Source organism: Diabrotica virgifera, chromosome 1, assembly GCF_917563875.1.
Source record: "Diabrotica virgifera virgifera chromosome 1, PGI_DIABVI_V3a".
Lineage (NCBI taxonomy): Eukaryota > Metazoa > Arthropoda > Insecta > Coleoptera > Chrysomelidae > Diabrotica > Diabrotica virgifera.
Genome location: NC_065443.1, coordinates 102484247 through 102501424, shown reverse-complemented (window position 1 = coordinate 102501424; position 17178 = coordinate 102484247). Strand labels below are relative to the sequence as shown.

Sequence of the window (17178 nt, the reverse complement as noted above, 5' to 3'; positions counted from 1 at the left end):
CTACCAATCTTAGCATTTAGATCACCCATAATCAAAGTTAAATCCTTTTTGGGGAGGCATTTTAAGGTGTTGGATAGTTCATTATAAAATGCTTCAATTATCTCGTCCGGTTTGTCAGCTGTAGGGGCATATACCTGGATAATGTTAGTTGTAATTGGGTAGGTATTAAGTTGAAGGAGGAGTATTCTTTCCGATATAGGTACAAAATTTTTAACATGTCTGGCAGTTTCTTGATTTAAGATTATACCTACCCCATTTTCGTGTCTTCCATTAGGGTTACCTGAATAATATATGTGATGATCATTAATTTTACATTGCCCAGAGTTCGTCCATCTCATTTCACTTATTCCCATTATGTCTACTGATAGTCTATCCATCTCCTTGATTGCATTATGAGTCTTACCTGCCTCGTATAATGTTTTAACGTTCCATGTGCAGATCGTGAGGTTTATCTTTACACTATATTGGCAAGGATTTCTTCTGCTGGCGACCGAGAAGGCCTTGCCGTCTTGTGATTGTCCTTCTCTGCCGGATCTTGGTATCCGAGTTCCATGATCAGTAATATCGTTTCTATGATTTGTCGTAGCCATGCTAATTGTACTAGGGGTACTCTCCGAGTCTTTAATGCAGTGGTTCCCCGTTGCCTTCTGCATCTTTATGCCGTTGACCGTTACGTTGTTATTAGGTTCATCCGCCTTCGAGACCGATTTATCAATCTCAGGACAAAAAGGTGCCCTTCCACTTATCAGCTCATCCGCCCGAAGCCGTTGGCCAGTAAGTGGGGGGATTGCTTATACCGGCAATCGCTCGGCAATCGAGATGAGAGTACTGAGAAGAATTACAGGATATACACTGAGAGATCGAAAGAGGAGCGAAGATATTAGAAGACAATGTAACGTACAGTGTATAAACGAATGGACACTAAATAGAAAAAAAGAATGGAACAACCACATAACCAGAATGGGGGAGACACGTGTGGTCAAAATAGCAAGAGATAAATCACCAATCGGCAGAAGAAGTATCGGCCGACCGCGCAAAAGATGGAGTGACAACCTTCCATAGAGGTATCAATCCGCCAATGAACAAGCAGAATTGCTTATAAAGAGGAAGAAGAAGAAGACGTTGAGAGATCGAAGAGAGGAGTGAAAACATTAGAAGAAAATGTAACGAACAGTTTATAAACGAATGAACACTACATAAAAAAAAGAATGGAATAACTACATAAGCAGAATGGGTAAGATATGTGTGGTCAAAGTAGCAAGAGATAAATTACCAATCGGTAGAAGTATCGGCAGACCGCGCAAAATATGGAGTGACAACCTCCCATAGAAATATCAGAATTGCTTATAAAGAGGAAGATTTACTGCTATTTACTGCTTTCTTAAGTATTAAGAGGATGGGTACGTATTTTCGGCTGAAATGCTATTCAAATGGGGATTCATTTTTTTCGAATCCTGAGAAAAGTAATAAGTATTTTTTAAAAATTTAAACGCAGAATGAAAGATTACGTTATTAGCGAGGGCCGAAAGTTCTTGAGAATTTCTATAATGTTTATTTTAATAAGTTACATGGGTGAAAAACTAAGAGAAAATTTAGTGTGATTTTTAATTTCAAATATCTGATTTAAAATAAACTTTTTATTTATTCTAAGGGACTTTCGGCCCTCGGTAATAATTTAGTCTTTCATTCTGCGTTTAAATTTTTCAAAAATATTTATTGGTTTTTTCAGGATTCGAAAAAAAATGAACACAATGTCCGTGGTAATATTTTCCAAATCTATATTTGTCTTACAAAGCACTCAGCCGAATAGAATATTGTCAGTCAGACACTGACAATCAGTGACAATTTTAAATATTTGTCATGGCATCGGGAATATTTTGAGTTGTTGATTAAATAATATTGATATATGTATAGTGTATTTGATAAATAATTGATTTAAGACGTGAACTTAATAAAAAGTTATTTATTGTGTATTATTTGTGGAAGATCCAAGCAGAGAATACATCAGGATAATATCTTCTGTGATCCAAGTTTGTAAGCGTTCCATAGTAACAATATATTATTAAAAAATCACTTTAACACTTTTCCTCTTTTCTCGATTGAGTATTAGTTTTTGTTGCACAAATAAATTATTACAATCACTGAATACATAGTTAGTGAAAAAACTATCACATTTATTAACTGAATTAATAATTTGCAATTATACAAATAACAGTTATCCAAGAACATTCAAAAGCCATCTCTTTAAGTTAATCAAGACATTTTCAAGTAGAATGACATTCTAGTAATGTTTACATATCCATACCAGTGTGAATTTTACTACACGTAATTTGCCATGTAAAGACAGAAAAAGTAGGGATGCCCGTAAAATATTTGCGAATTATGTACCCATGGCCTTAGTTTAGTTTTTAAAGAAAAACATATCTCAAACATTTTCACACAAGTAGAGAAGAATGTAAACTCGCCGTAAGCAATGGCTCATCCATTTATCAATCAGCAAAACTTGAAGATTCAGTAAATTAAGTATTGCCAATACGTCAAATTTAAATTTTTAACCCGACACTATCTTCAATTCCATTTGTATTTAATGACCCGACTACTTGAAATATCGAAGAATAACATGTGGTTTTTTTGAGGCCGCCTGTTATAAACCGATCATACTGTAGCTATTTGGCTTATATCAAATCTTCCATTCCAGAACTATGGAGCCACCTACCAGCTTGTACAGGTCTAGTGAATGGGTGTCATATCGAAGGCTTAGTGTAAAAACCTCGAATCTCATTTTACATGAGAGCCTTTAAACTGCATTTCTGCATACTCTACCCTGAAAACAAAATTATATCTTTACGTATTTTTGATTCTGAACATACATTTAGATCTTTACACATATATTTTAGGGTAGAGTATGCAGAAATTCAGATTAATTTAAAGTCTCTCTCCTCGCCAAGAGGCAGGTGGATGGCAGCTTGAACATGTTTGTGAAATAAACATTTTTTTTCTATTTTCTGACAGCAGTAAAATGTATTTTTGAATTCAATAAATTAGATACTACATTCTTATTCTATTCATTATAGACCTGGATCCCGCGTACCAAAAAAAAGTTGATTAATAGCAAGCTGAAAATTTGTTAATAGCTTAACTGTGTCTAGTCGGACAAACTTTGATGTATGGGAACACAGGAACATGGAAAATTTTAATTGTGGAACAGGATAAAAATTTGGAACGTCAGACTACGAAAACGTTTCATGCGTTTTGTCGGACAGAACTTCCAATTGATTTGTTAGCATTTCATTAAACTCTCATGCAAAAATCAGACTGCTGTTAATCACCAACTCGGCATTTTATTGAGTGGAACACGAAGAACATGTCAAATGACAGGAATCATGTTGGTTAGTAATAGCAGTCTGATTTTTGCATGAGAGTAATGAAAGGGTAACAAATCAATTGGATGTTCTGTCGGTCAAAATACATGGGACGTTTTCGTAATCTGACGTTCCAAATTTTTAAACTGTTCCACAATTTAAACTTCTCCTGTTCCAGTGTTCCCGTACATCAAAGTTTGTCCGACTAGACACCGTTAAGCTATTAACAAATTTTCAGCTTGCTATTAATCAACTTTTTTTTGGTACGCGGGATCCAGGTCTATTAGATAGTTTAGGTTTGTTCCAACACAACGAAAATCACGCATGACGGTTTTTCGTTGTGTTGGAACAAACCTTTTGTATAAATAATTATATCAATGTTTTATAACTGAATACAGAATTACCTTTCAAATTATCTAGCACACGACCCTATTCTCATTTAAAAAAAATCCTGGATTACGTCACCCTTTCCTGATGGATGACGTCACTAGTATTATATAAATATATGCCAAAAAATCAAAATTTAAAAATAAAAGTCGACATGTTTCGGGATGTTTCCTTAAAGTTGCCTGCTTACGAAATAACGAATTTATTCCTTTCATTTGTACCATATTGTAATTTGTGCCATAAGCAACGAGTATAACTTTGTATGAAATGAATTTATCAGTTTTCACAAGGTTTTCACCTTAGACAAGGAAAGAGAGAGGAGGAGTAATCCTATGACCAAAAGTGAAGCCAAACCGACACCAGAGATTTTGATCATCGACGTATCTTTGGGGTATTGTTATGCATTGAGTATTTAAAATAAAAACATGAAATGTATTTAAAATGAAGAATTTTTGTACGGTAAATGTTTTATTAAGTTGCTCATATTACGTACATATGTTTCAATACATACATATGTTTTTATTACGAATTTTAGATGATGATTTACTTTATTTGTTATGAAATTTTAACCTTCAACGAACACCCACCACTGGCAACCCATTGTTATTTTTGACGTGACCGCCATGTTTCTGGTGACAAACAAACCAAAAACTGGCTTCACTTTTGGAACGTGTGTTTTAAATGAGTGTTACCCGTCCTCTCTTTTTTCCTTGTCTAAGGTTTTCACGATGTCCTCATTTCCCCAGGGATGTCAGATTTGGACAGATGTCATCTCCTTCAATAGGGCTTTTCATCGATTGTCATTTGTTTCGAGCTTCTGTCATGTGTCACATAATATTAATATATCTACGTTATATACGTCTTTGGTTTGTGTCGTGGTATATACCAATAACGTATGACGTAGATATATTAATATCATGTGACACATGACAGAAGCTCGAAACAAATGACTGTGATGAAAAGCCCTATTGATTCACGAAGTGCTTTTGCAGCTTCGTTATTACATAGTTTGGTAATGCTGTTGCTGTTATTTTTTAGTCTCCGTTCTTTCAACTGGATTCTTGCCAATTATTCCTTTCGATATCACTTTCTGTTGTAACCAAGCCCTTCTTCTCCGGTGGGTAAACTGAGCACGTCTCCAGATCCCCGAGATCCATTGGGGCCTTCTAGTCTCTGCTCGGTTACTAAATGAAAACCATATAGGTACCACCCTAATAACACAAAACATTACATGAATGTTCCTAGAATGTACACACAGGACATTGAAAACATTCCTGGAATGTCCCCAAATGCACACGAATGTCCCTGGAAAGTACCAGGAAAGTGCTGTGTCAGCATTTTAAATATTCTTAGAATGTTCTGTTGGAACATTCCATGAATGTCTACGAATGTTCTTTGGACATTCACAGTCTATTTTTTAGACTGAATGTCTTGTTGGAACATTCCATGAATGTTCTTTGGACATTCACAGTATATTTTTAGACTGAATGTCTTGTTAGAACATTCCATGAATGTCTACGAACGTTCTTTGAACATTCACAGTATATTTTTTAGACATTCACTGAAATATATCGTCAGTAATGTGACAATACCTCCTATATGTTTTTTCATGAGGTTTGCAGGAGACGAAAAACATTTTTTAAGGTCACTTTCTGGTTTCGTACGTATTCTGACTTTTTTTGTAGTAAATAGATAGTTGAATTTACTGCAAAACAAGTCAAAAAATATATGAAAACAGGAGGTGGCCGAAACAAGTTTTTAGTCTATCTTACAAATCTCTTGAAAAAAACAGATAGGAGGTACTGTCACATCACTGACGATATATGGCCATACCAAATAATACATCCTTGATAAATATAAACATTTTTATTGCAAAAAATCTTTACATACATTTTTTAATGTAATTTGCTGACATTCCTAAATATTATAAAAAATGTGTCACATTTGCTTTGTAAACCTTTCTTTTGCTTTTCGTAGCCACATATTCCGTTTCCTTTCTGGTTTTTTGTAGACCACTTCTCTCAGCTGATTCTAAAAGAAAATAAAATAAAAGGTAATTTTTCTATCCTTTACAATTAACAATCAGAAGAAATATTATTTACAGGTAATAATATGCATAAATAATAATAATAAAAAAATAAATATTAAATAATATTTAAATAAATAATAAATAATATTTAATAAATAAAATAATAATAATGAACATTTTGTATTTTGACAACGACATCCGATGTGGAAGTAGAAACCTTAATAAAATTATTTTTTCAAGTAAATTGTGGCTTATTTCCCCATTAGAATAATTAATTACAAAAAAGCCACAAAGAAATAGATTTTTCACAAACAAATAAGTATTTAGTATTCATTATATTTATTGTTTTTATTATTTACTTTAATGTCCTACTGGTACATTATTTGACAAATAATGACATTTCGAAGTCTGTTAAGTACGATATAACGCCCTTGGGCATTAAATTTAAATAACGACTTAGATACTGTCAAGTTGACAAATATCAACCTAAGTAAAACTATGGTTACCACAATTACGTTACTACTGTTACTGGTAAATGTACTTATTTAAAAACTAATCAATTCAAAATTCATTCAAATTTTTCGCATATAAAGAATAATTTAGTCGGGCATTAAACGTTGAAGGCACCACAGGTATTATAATAATAAAGCTTTCGGTCAACGTATATCCCTATAATACCCTTGGTACCTTAATAACTGTAACATAAGATTATACCTTAATTCTTGTTTTCGATTTCTGATGTTTTTATTTATTTACATTGAATATTAATCTGTTTTGTTGTATAATCTACTTCGCAATAATTATGTGATATATTTGACTTAAAATGAATTCAAAAATTTTTTGTAGTTGGGCAACAATGTCAACTTAGATCTCCGATGTAGATAATGAATTATAACAGTATCTATATTGTACGGACTGTATTATTAATTAGGTTATGCATATACCTGTGTGACATAAGCTATTGGAACAGCACAGTCTCTCAAACGAACAGATGAAAGTGAAGTTCTGTCAATATCTTTTTCTAAAAAGTGTTTTGAACATACTCCTCTATTAACAAATCTGATCTATACTTCATGTCTTCTTCGCAGGATCTTCTGGAAAGCTAAAAATACAAAATATATGCATTACTAAGCATTATTAACAAATTTTAGTTTTAAATAAAAAATATGATTAATGAACTCACAAAATTATTATAAAACAGCTTAGAAATTGTTTATTAGTATAGTCGGTTCCCCAAACTCAGACACAACTGGCTAGTGATTTTAGTAGGTATTTTTTTTTGTTTTTGGCCAATTTTGCCAAAATTACAGTAATTAGTACTGAGACTGAGTTTAGCAAATCGACTATAATATTCTGTGTATTCATTAGTTGGTACTGCATATTATAGTGTGTGGTCTACCATCCTATTTATAAACGCATACACTAGCAAAAACGCAAAAAGAATTATTTTAGTTTTACAAATCCTTTTGTTATTACCTATCTCTATTTACTATTTTAGTTAGGAATAAGCGAAGTTTGTGGCTTATTCACAATTATTATTAAAATAATAAATGGATATGACCAATTATTAACTTATAAAATAAAATAATAATTCTTCTGATTTATGCCTTTTATTCACTTTGTTATATCTACGTTACTTAAAAGATTTTTTATGAATAGTATTATTAGGGTATTAATAGTATTAATTTATTTTCTGAAATACAGGGCATGCTTTCGTTTACATATTTGCATACTAACCTTTTAATAGGGCTTTTCATTCACAGTCATTTGTTTTGAGCTTCTGTCATAATTGAAACGTTATTCCTGCAGATTTTTTTATCTACATTTGTTTCTGCTACTCCAACTGCGTTAAAAATAGGACACCATTTTATGCACTATGTTAATAATACTATTAAAGCTATTATAAAAGTATCCGAATTAAAAAAATATTCTTAAAAAGCACAAATAATACAAACAACTAAAAACAATCCACGGCAAGGCAAGGTCGCCAAGATGAAGATGCCAAGATGGCCGAAGCGAGGTCGTTGGTTGGTCGTTTTTAGTCACGTGATGCCCTCTCAAGCGCCATGCACAAAAATATATGCACGGCGAATTTGAAAATGAACGCAAAAGAAATAAATATAAATGCCTCTCTTGGGTTTTGCATAAGTTATAAGTATTTTTTTATTAACAAAATCGCATTCCAAATTGAATATTCGCGAACAATAATTTTTATTACATTTGTATGTTTATAATCTTGGGAAACTCTTTAAATTTGACATATTATTGCACTGTAGGCCTAAAATGTCACTTAGTTTGTCTGGTATGTTATAAGTAATGTTGTATCTCTTACACGTATGTATTATTTCGCAACTTAAAATATAGGAACATTGGTAGTATGTTCACAGAATGTCTTATGGTAACATTCCAGGAATAATTTAAACAGATGTTCACCGAATGTTCCCTAAATGTCCAGGACATTCAAATATTGATAGAACTTTGGTAGTACATTCCTGGAATGTTGTGTGTTGTTAGGGCATATCCGTCACCTAAGCACGGAAAAAAATATACGTGAAATATAAAAATATATATATTAGATACTATAGTAGGTATGCAGTTATATAGAGCTAGAGAGGGATAAATTTGATTTACTTCGAATTGTCCGCCAAAGAAAAATACCCGGACTCTGACTATAAAGAACTATCTCAAAGAACCAGACGTGGAAGCTCACGCCAGACTTTTTTTGATGCCTCTGCACCATCAGTCCTCTTCTTCTTCAAATGCAAATCCACTAATGGATGTTGGCGATCACATTTTCCATTAACTCTCTGTTTCTTGCAATGTGGATCAGTGATTGTATGTCGGTAATCCCTGTCCATTGCCTTATGTTTCGGAGCCAGGACATTTTCTTGCGTCCTATTCCTCTCTTGCCTTCAATTTTACCCTGGATTATAAATTGAAGGAACTGGTATTTTTCGTTTCGCATGATGTGACCCAAATACGCCGTTTTTCTTTTCTTGATGTTTTCGAAAAGCTGACGTTCTTGGTTGATTCTTTTAAGGACATCCACATTTGTGACTTTCGCCGTCCATGGTATCTTTAGGATACGGCGATAAAGCCACATTTCGAAGGCTTCTAATCTGTTTATATCCCTCGTTTTGAGTGTCCAGCCCTCTATGCCATATAGCAGCACCGACCACACGTAGCATTTAGTAAACCTTAGTCTCAGTGTAAGGTCGAACTCTGAGCAGCTCAGTACCTTCCTGAATTTTACGAAAGCTTGTCGAGCTTGCTCAATGCGACATTTTACTTCCCTGTCCGATGCCCAGTCTTCAAAAAGCCACGTTCCTAGGTATTTGAATTTGCTCACTCTCTCAATGGACTTAGTATATTCAGTGTTATGGTGGAGTTTTCAAATGCATCCAAGTTTTCAAATGCATCAGTCCAACTGAGTGGAAAAGAAAGATTCAGAGTCGAAACCTTTATCCCCATACCTAATTGATACCCTGGGCGTTCATCTAAAACAGCAATTAAGTTCGTATAAGAATATTAGTCAACGCTTTGGACTATTTTTTTTCGCTTGAAAACTCTGAATTCTGAAGAGTTGAGACAAAGTTGCAAAGAATTTGCTGAAATTTATTATGAAGACGTAAACGAAAAAGACTTAAAAATGGAATGTCTGCATTTAACAGAATACTTGAACATTAATCAAAGTAAAAATGGAGGAACTGATAGTCTCTTCTTCTTTTAATGGCGCTACAACCCTTTGTGAGTCTTGGCCTGCTTAACAATTTTCTTCCATTCTGCCCTGTCGGATACTTTCCTTCGCCACTTCCATGGTTTTAAGATCCCCTCTACGTCGCACATAGGTTGATTTTAAATAATTAGCCGGCCAAAAGTCAAATGTCAAAAGTGACGTTAAAAATTCAAGACACGTCCTAGAGACACCTGCTGATAGTTTGTCTTAACAAAAACTTACTATCCCCACTCCAAAACTATTCACCGCGCACGTGTGCACCTGCGAATGCGCGCGCATGTAGCTGTTACCCACATAACAATGATGTTCGCATCATGTTCAAAGCATATACTACCAACATTCGTCGGAGTATATTCTTTTTAGTATATGCGTAGTACAAGCGTAGCATGTACCATAAAAAACATTCTAAATTTCATGTTCTTTGCATATACTTTAAGGAATATCCTCGTACCGAATATACTGAGTACATTCGTGTAAGTAGTATCTCGGAATATTCAAAAAAGTTTATTCTTAGAATATACCTTTATCGAATATTACATAAAAGTATATACTTGACACATACTTATAAGTACTTTTAAAATATCTTAAAAGGAATATGTGTATGGATAGGAAGAATAATGTATATATATATATTAATGTGATATTCAAAGATCGGTGTGCTCAAAGCACTTGATTAGATAATTAACTAATTAATTAAATTTAATTTTAATGATGCACTTATGATTTAATCACACTATTTAATGCTCTAATCTCAGGGTTTTATATTCTCGTGCTTCAATATCTCCTTTGCTTTACATATGATAAATAAGGTCAAAGATTAACGGAATAAAACACATATATGGTACAAAAGCATCTATTGAAATAAATTCACCCTCAAAATATCCTCTAAAAATAATATCTCCTATTCTGATTATTGAAATAACCCTACCACTATCTAAAGTACTTATTGAAATTTGCGTTATGAATAATTCTACAAAAAAAATAAAACTGTCTCTCGGATGATGAGTTGTCCAAATTCTTGTCTCTGGTCGCCTACAATTTACTCTTAGCAGCCCCCTATGTAGTCAGCAATCTCGCAACAAATTATTGCAAGCCTATTGTCATTAATGACCCCCTACAGATGCACGTATCTTTCAAAAAACAATGCTAGCCTTTTCTCCTCTCGATAAACTGAATCTATTTCTCGTTCCGGCATGCAACGGTGACTCTTGGAATATAAGTAGAACAATATAACTTACAATGCTTTACGTGATGAGCTTCCGTCAGGACACTTATTTCAACAAACTCACAACAATTCACTTATCTGCCTTACTACTTCAGGAGACTCTTAGAGATCACCACTAGTCGACTTAACGATCATTTAACAACTGACTCTTCTTCCACCCTCTAACATTTCGCTAAACTCCCATTCTTCATACCTAGCCCCTCCTTTTTCCTTCTTCACCAATCCGAGTTCCTCAATTTTATCCCCATCTACCTTTCAGATAACAAACACCAATTTTCCCTACCATTAGAAATTTCCTAAAACTAATTACATGCCAATCGGTTTTTTTTTTCCTTTCTTAATATCTAAACAAAGATTACATTCATTTAAATTTCTAAATACAATTATTCCCTCGCCGCAAAAGTCCATTTGGGAAACCCGGTCTCATTGTCCAAACACATAACCACTTTCTTATCATACTAACTGTACAAAGAAAATACTTAATCCCTATTTAAATTTTGTTTACCTACGGCCATCCAAAGATAATTGACTTTCATTTCTTCGAAATGAATTTTGGTATATTTTTATTATATGTTTTAACTTTTCTAAAATATTAAGATCGAAACCATATTAATTCAAATTTTACATATCTTAACAATATATATATATATATATATATATATATATATATATATATATATAACAGGTATATAATCTTTGCTGAACAGTTAGGAAACAAGGTTGAAATATTGGGGTAGCAGCTATAATTTTGTAAAATGCCAATTAGACATACATAATTTTTTAAAAAATATTTTAGCTTTTATCGCTTTATACTCAGATTTTTATAAGTTTTTATATAGTTTTTACTTTAATTTATATTATTTACTATTTACCAAGACAAAATTTCATTGTTATGTCAGTATTTAACAACTAGGCTCTACATCCTCAAATAATTTTCCCTGAAGATGATAATAAACATTATCGAAAGCTTGGAATTATTATAAAGAGTTTTCTTTGAGATTGCTGCTACCCCAATATTTCAACCTTGTTATATATATATATATATATATATATATATATATATATATATATATATATATATATATATATATATATATATATATAAGATTATGGTATTCTTGACTGTATATTCAAATATCAAACAGTGATTCTTGAGGATGCAGTCTATTTTGGCCCACAAGACAAAGAAAACTCTTTGACTTGCTGTCAAGCTTTCGAATTTATTTTAATTCTTTTTCAAGACATCTGTTGACAAAAATATACAAATATAAAAATTAATAAAAAATGTATAAATAGAAAATCAGATATAGACAAATTAAGTAACATTTATTGTTACATATTAGCATATCAACAAAAAAATTAGTACATCATAATCTGATTTTCTATCATATAATCCAACATTAAAATTTATATACATGCTTTAAAAAATGACTGGACTAATTGGGTTTGATGTTATTAATTTTTTTTTTTTTTTTCATAGATCAATCTAATAAAATCTAATAAAAAATAAAAAATATGTTGTTACTAGTTTTACTTTCCTCCTATATAAAGTGTATACACTTTACATATTTCATGACATATTTCAAACATGACAACATAACTGAAGTTTTTAAAAATAATTTTTCATACCTATGTACATAATTGTCCTTTTGGTAAAGTTTCAAATTTTTTCAATGTAATCTCATGACTAGTAAGTAATTAAGAAAATTGTAAGTACCTACATAATTTTTATATTTGTATATTTTTGTCAACAGATGTCTTGAAAAAGAATTAAAATAAATTCGAAAGCTTGACAGCAAGTCAAAGAGTTTTCTTTGTCTTGTGGGCCAAAATAGACTGCATCCTCAAGAATCACTGCTTGATATATATATATATATATATATATATATATATATATATATATATATATATATATATATATATATATATATATATATATATATATATATATATATATATATATATTGTCATAGATAAAGAAAAGCAGAGAGGAAAAAGAAGAAAATCTAATTATCTAATTGTATGATAATTTCTATTACGTTAAAATAGTTTTTTTTAATATTTAATTTTTTCATTCACCCTGTAAAATAGATACCGATTTCAATTACCCAGTATTGTGTTGTAAGATATAAGTTTTTTTTTTCATAATGTTAAAATAATTCTATGAATTTTGGACAAATGCGTTTATCATGTTAACAGTGCGGTTACATTCAATAGACAGTGTTTCTAAGAACAATTAGCGGCAAAAGCGTTTGGAGGCATTGATATATGACGTAGTAAGGATATTTGTTTGGACGAATGGAACTGAAGGGAGGATATAGTTTGAAGGATGTCAGAATTTGGAATTTTTGGGTTGACAAGAAAAGAACGAGAGTGAGGGTGTGTTTTAGAGAGCTGAAATAGAAGGTACTGTTGAAGAATGAGTAACAAGTGTCGGTCTTCGTAAATTAAAAAGCCTTATAGGTGCCCGTATATAAAAAGCACAAAGTAAAAATGTTATTTTTGGAAGTAAAAAGAAAATTCAATGTCAAGTGAAAGCAGCTGTACTAAGGTATCCAAAATACATTGTTCTCTCCGTCAATAGTCTCTGTTTGCCACACTTTTGGTTTTTCTTTGGTTGCATCGACCTCTATGTGGAGACTCAAGTGAAATGGGACATAAACTTTTTCGTGATTTTTAAATTGACATAAACTTTCACAGAAACCTTTTCGTGATTTTTAAATTGACTTTTGTGTACTAGTTATAATTTAATTTGTATTCATACTGGGTAATTTTGATTTCAAAATAATTTGCGGTATTTTTCAGAATTGTTATCATTATTTTGCACAAGCATTTCTAGATTCATAGATTGTCTGTTTTCACAGTTTATTCTATTATTAAACATTTGTGTTTGAATTATTTGGTATAATTAATTTTTCTTTAATATACGGTTATATTTTATTTTTATTTTTCCATGAGTTTTTTCTGAGTATTGGTTTTGCATTTCTGTGATTGGATGACGTAAAACCTTGAGATAAATTTATTAATTTGAGCTAGCCCAATCAAAGTAGATATCAACAAGTAGAATCAAAACAATATTGTCGCCCAAGCGTGTGAGGCAAAAGCAGAAACGCCAATACCCAGACAAAGTGTACTGGAAAATATATAAATTCTTACAGGATTTTTCTAATTTTTTTTCTCTCTGCCAAATTTAGACAAAGTATTTTTGATTTTTATTATTCAAACCTTTTTCGCTTTGAATAATCTTGGAACAATTTTTTTACATAACTAGATATTTTTATTTGATCAACATTCTTGTGGAATAGGCAAAGTTAATAGTTCGGTTGGTTTGTACGTTGACATTGTTAAGTCCAGAAAAAGGAAAGAAAATGGAGACAAGACTCAACAAAAAACAAAAGGAAACAGAAGAACGTTATAGTGAGGAAGGAATAGAAAATGTAGACGAAGAAATTAGTATTACAGAAACAACAATCAAGGAGAGTACCACAGAAATGTCAACAATGGATAGGATATTACAAATGCTACAGATACAGGAAGAAAACAGTCAAAGACAGGAAGAAAACAGTAAAAAACAAGCAGAAAGAATAGAAAAACTTATAGACGAAAACAGTAAACGACAAGATCTAGGTTTTAAACAAATGGAGCAGAGACTAGAACAGCATAAAAAGGAGGTACAAATGTATTTACAGCAGATTAAACATGAAGTAGAGCAGAAAACAAAGGAAATTAGCCAAAATTTAGAAAAACTTACCAAGAAACTACATAATTTGGAGAAACATGTAGAAGGTAGAGAAGAGGAAATAGAGGATAGATTTAAAAAAATGGATAAGAAACTATTGGAAGTAAAAACACAACATAATACTGGAGAAAGAAGGCAACTAATTATACACAATGGAGCAGAAAATAAGGTCCAATTTGGCGGGGATATAAAGAAACAGCACCCAGTCCCGTTTATTAGGATGCTTAAAAATAAAAAACAAGGATATGAAGAGTTTGAAGAGGTTAAGGATATGATAAGGAATCATTTTAAGGATGGAGCAGCATTATGGTTCGAGAGTAAGCAAAATGAGTTACAAGATTGGGAAGAATTTGAAAGAAAATTTTTGAGATATTATTGGGGAAAAGAGAAACAAATGGTCGTGAATAGTGAACTACAAAATGGGAAATATGATGAAAAACTAGGAATGTCCGAAGAGAAATATGCATTACAAGTATACGCTAGTGGGCAATATTTAAATTATAATTATTCGGAAGAACAGCTAGTTGAATTGATAGCAAGACATTTTGACAATACAATGGAAGACTATGTCACCTTGCAAGGATATAGGGACATGGACAGTTTATGCCAGTTCTTAGTTGTAAGAGAGGCTCGAAGAAAAGAAAGAAGGACACGTAGGCAAACGGAAAACAATGGGAACAACCAAACAAACCGAACACAAAACTACAGACCGTCTCGTAATGAAAATACATACCGATACAATGGATATAGGGATAACGAAGGACAAAGAAATACAAACAATTTTCATCAAAATAGATATGAGCAGAATAGAAATGGATATCAGCAAAATAGATTTCAAAACAATGGGAGAAATTATAACAGTCAACCATGTCAGCCAAATACAGCAAGGGAAAATTTTAACAGAGGAAACCAATATAACAACCACAATGGACAAGGAAGAGAACAAAACAGAGAAATAAACAATCTAAGTTTAATCAGAGAAGGAGAAGATGAACAAGGACACCAAGAAATAGACAATGTGAAAGTAGAAAGCAATAGAGCAGGGCCGTCTTTTCGGGAGAGCACTCACTAAAAACAGGGATAAAATCAAATTCAGGAATATATACTCACCCTAGGGAATTTATCACTTTAGCAAAAAAAAAGGTTGAATACGGGCGCAATAATTTGGTTATGGTACAGGGGTATATTAAAAATAAAAAGTTGGATATCCTTTTGGAAAATGGTTCAGAGGTATCATTAGTTAATAAACAATTGATAAAGGATTTAGGACTAAATTCTCAAAAGTATAATATTTCTCGAATAAGGTTAGTGAGTGCTAATTCAAAAAAGATTTCGACTACGAATGAGGCTATTGGTTTGACATTGAGATTTAAAAATAGAGAATATTTGATAAATTGTTTTATAATTGAGGACATGGTATGTCCTTATATTGTCATTGGAATGGATGAATTGGATAAGTATGGAACGGAAATTAATTTTGAAAACAACTATATAAAATTTGGAGAGGACATACTGGAAGAAGGTTTAAAGGAAACAGAAGATGAACATGAAGTTAGTACAGCGCCGAATAAGGTGTGTACATCAATGACTAACAAGCAAGATGAAAATAAAGAGGAGAAGGAAGAAGAGGACACAGGAAATGAAGTAAATGTTTTAACAACAAATTTTAAATCTAATAAAATGAGAAGTGTGGCATCGCAAACGATGTACACCGATGAAATAAAAGAGGGGAAGAAGAGGAGGAGAAGAAATAGGAAGAAAAGAAGTGTAACACCGATACAGGTGGACACAATTGTAGGACCTGAAGAGAAAGAAGAGGAAGAAGAAAATTTAAATGTCAGTACTGCGCCGAAAATGGTGTGTACAAACATGACAAAAAAAGAAGTTGAAATATTGGATGAGGAAGAAACTGTAGTTTTTGGAGAAGAAGGATCGGAGGAGAATGAGAACAAAGTTGACTTCAATATGTGTATAAAATCAAGGAATTGCGAAAAGGAAGAAGAGACATCAATAATAGTCTGTGGAGAAGAAATGGCGCATGACTTAAAAAAATTATTGACAGAACATGCGGGAGAAATCAAAACTGAAAATAGAGTAGCGACAAAATACGAACACACAATCAAAAGGAAAAACTTATCTAATTTCTGCTCGAAGACATATTCTAATCCGTGTAAATATAGAAAATATGTAGGTCATGAAATAGATAACAGGTTGAGGGATAAAATAATTGAAAGATGCCATTCACAACACATAAATCTAGTAGTCATTATGAAACAAAGTAATGGGGGCATAAGTATTTATCTAGGAGTCCGTAATTGGAATTTATGTACAGTTTACTTGAGTAATTTGGGTCTGAAAAAAATTCTTTTCTTTTCAATCTCGATTTTTATTCATACCCAAGGTCGGGGAAGTTGTCATAGATAAAGAAAAGCAGAGAGGAAAAAGAAGAAAATCTAATTATCTAATTGTATGATAATTTCTATTACGTTAAAATAGTTTTTTTTAATATTTAATTTTTTCATTCACCCTGTAAAATAGATACCGATTTCAATTACCCAGTATTGTGTTGTAAGATATAAGTTTTTTTTTCATAATGTTAAAATAATTCTATGAATTTTGGACAAATGCGTTTATCATGTTAACAGTGCGGTTACATTCAATAGACAGTGTTTCTAAGAACAATTAGCGGCAAAAGCGTTT

The 17178-nt window shown here is 32.0% G+C and overlaps 1 protein-coding gene and 1 long non-coding RNA gene across 2 annotated transcripts in view; one reads left to right on the top strand and one right to left on the bottom strand.

The window, feature by feature from the left end:
* LOC114333209 (zinc finger protein 227-like) overlaps positions 1–17178 on the top strand; it is a 150832-nt gene that overhangs the window by 52066 nt on the left and 81588 nt on the right. The window lies entirely within an intron of this gene.
* On the bottom strand, positions 5601–8270 carry LOC126889594 (uncharacterized). The gene is made up of 3 exons (XR_007700094.1): positions 7516–8270; positions 6723–6880; positions 5601–5780 (listed from the first exon to the last, which is right to left on the bottom strand). It is a non-coding gene; the product is annotated as an uncharacterized LOC126889594 (long non-coding RNA).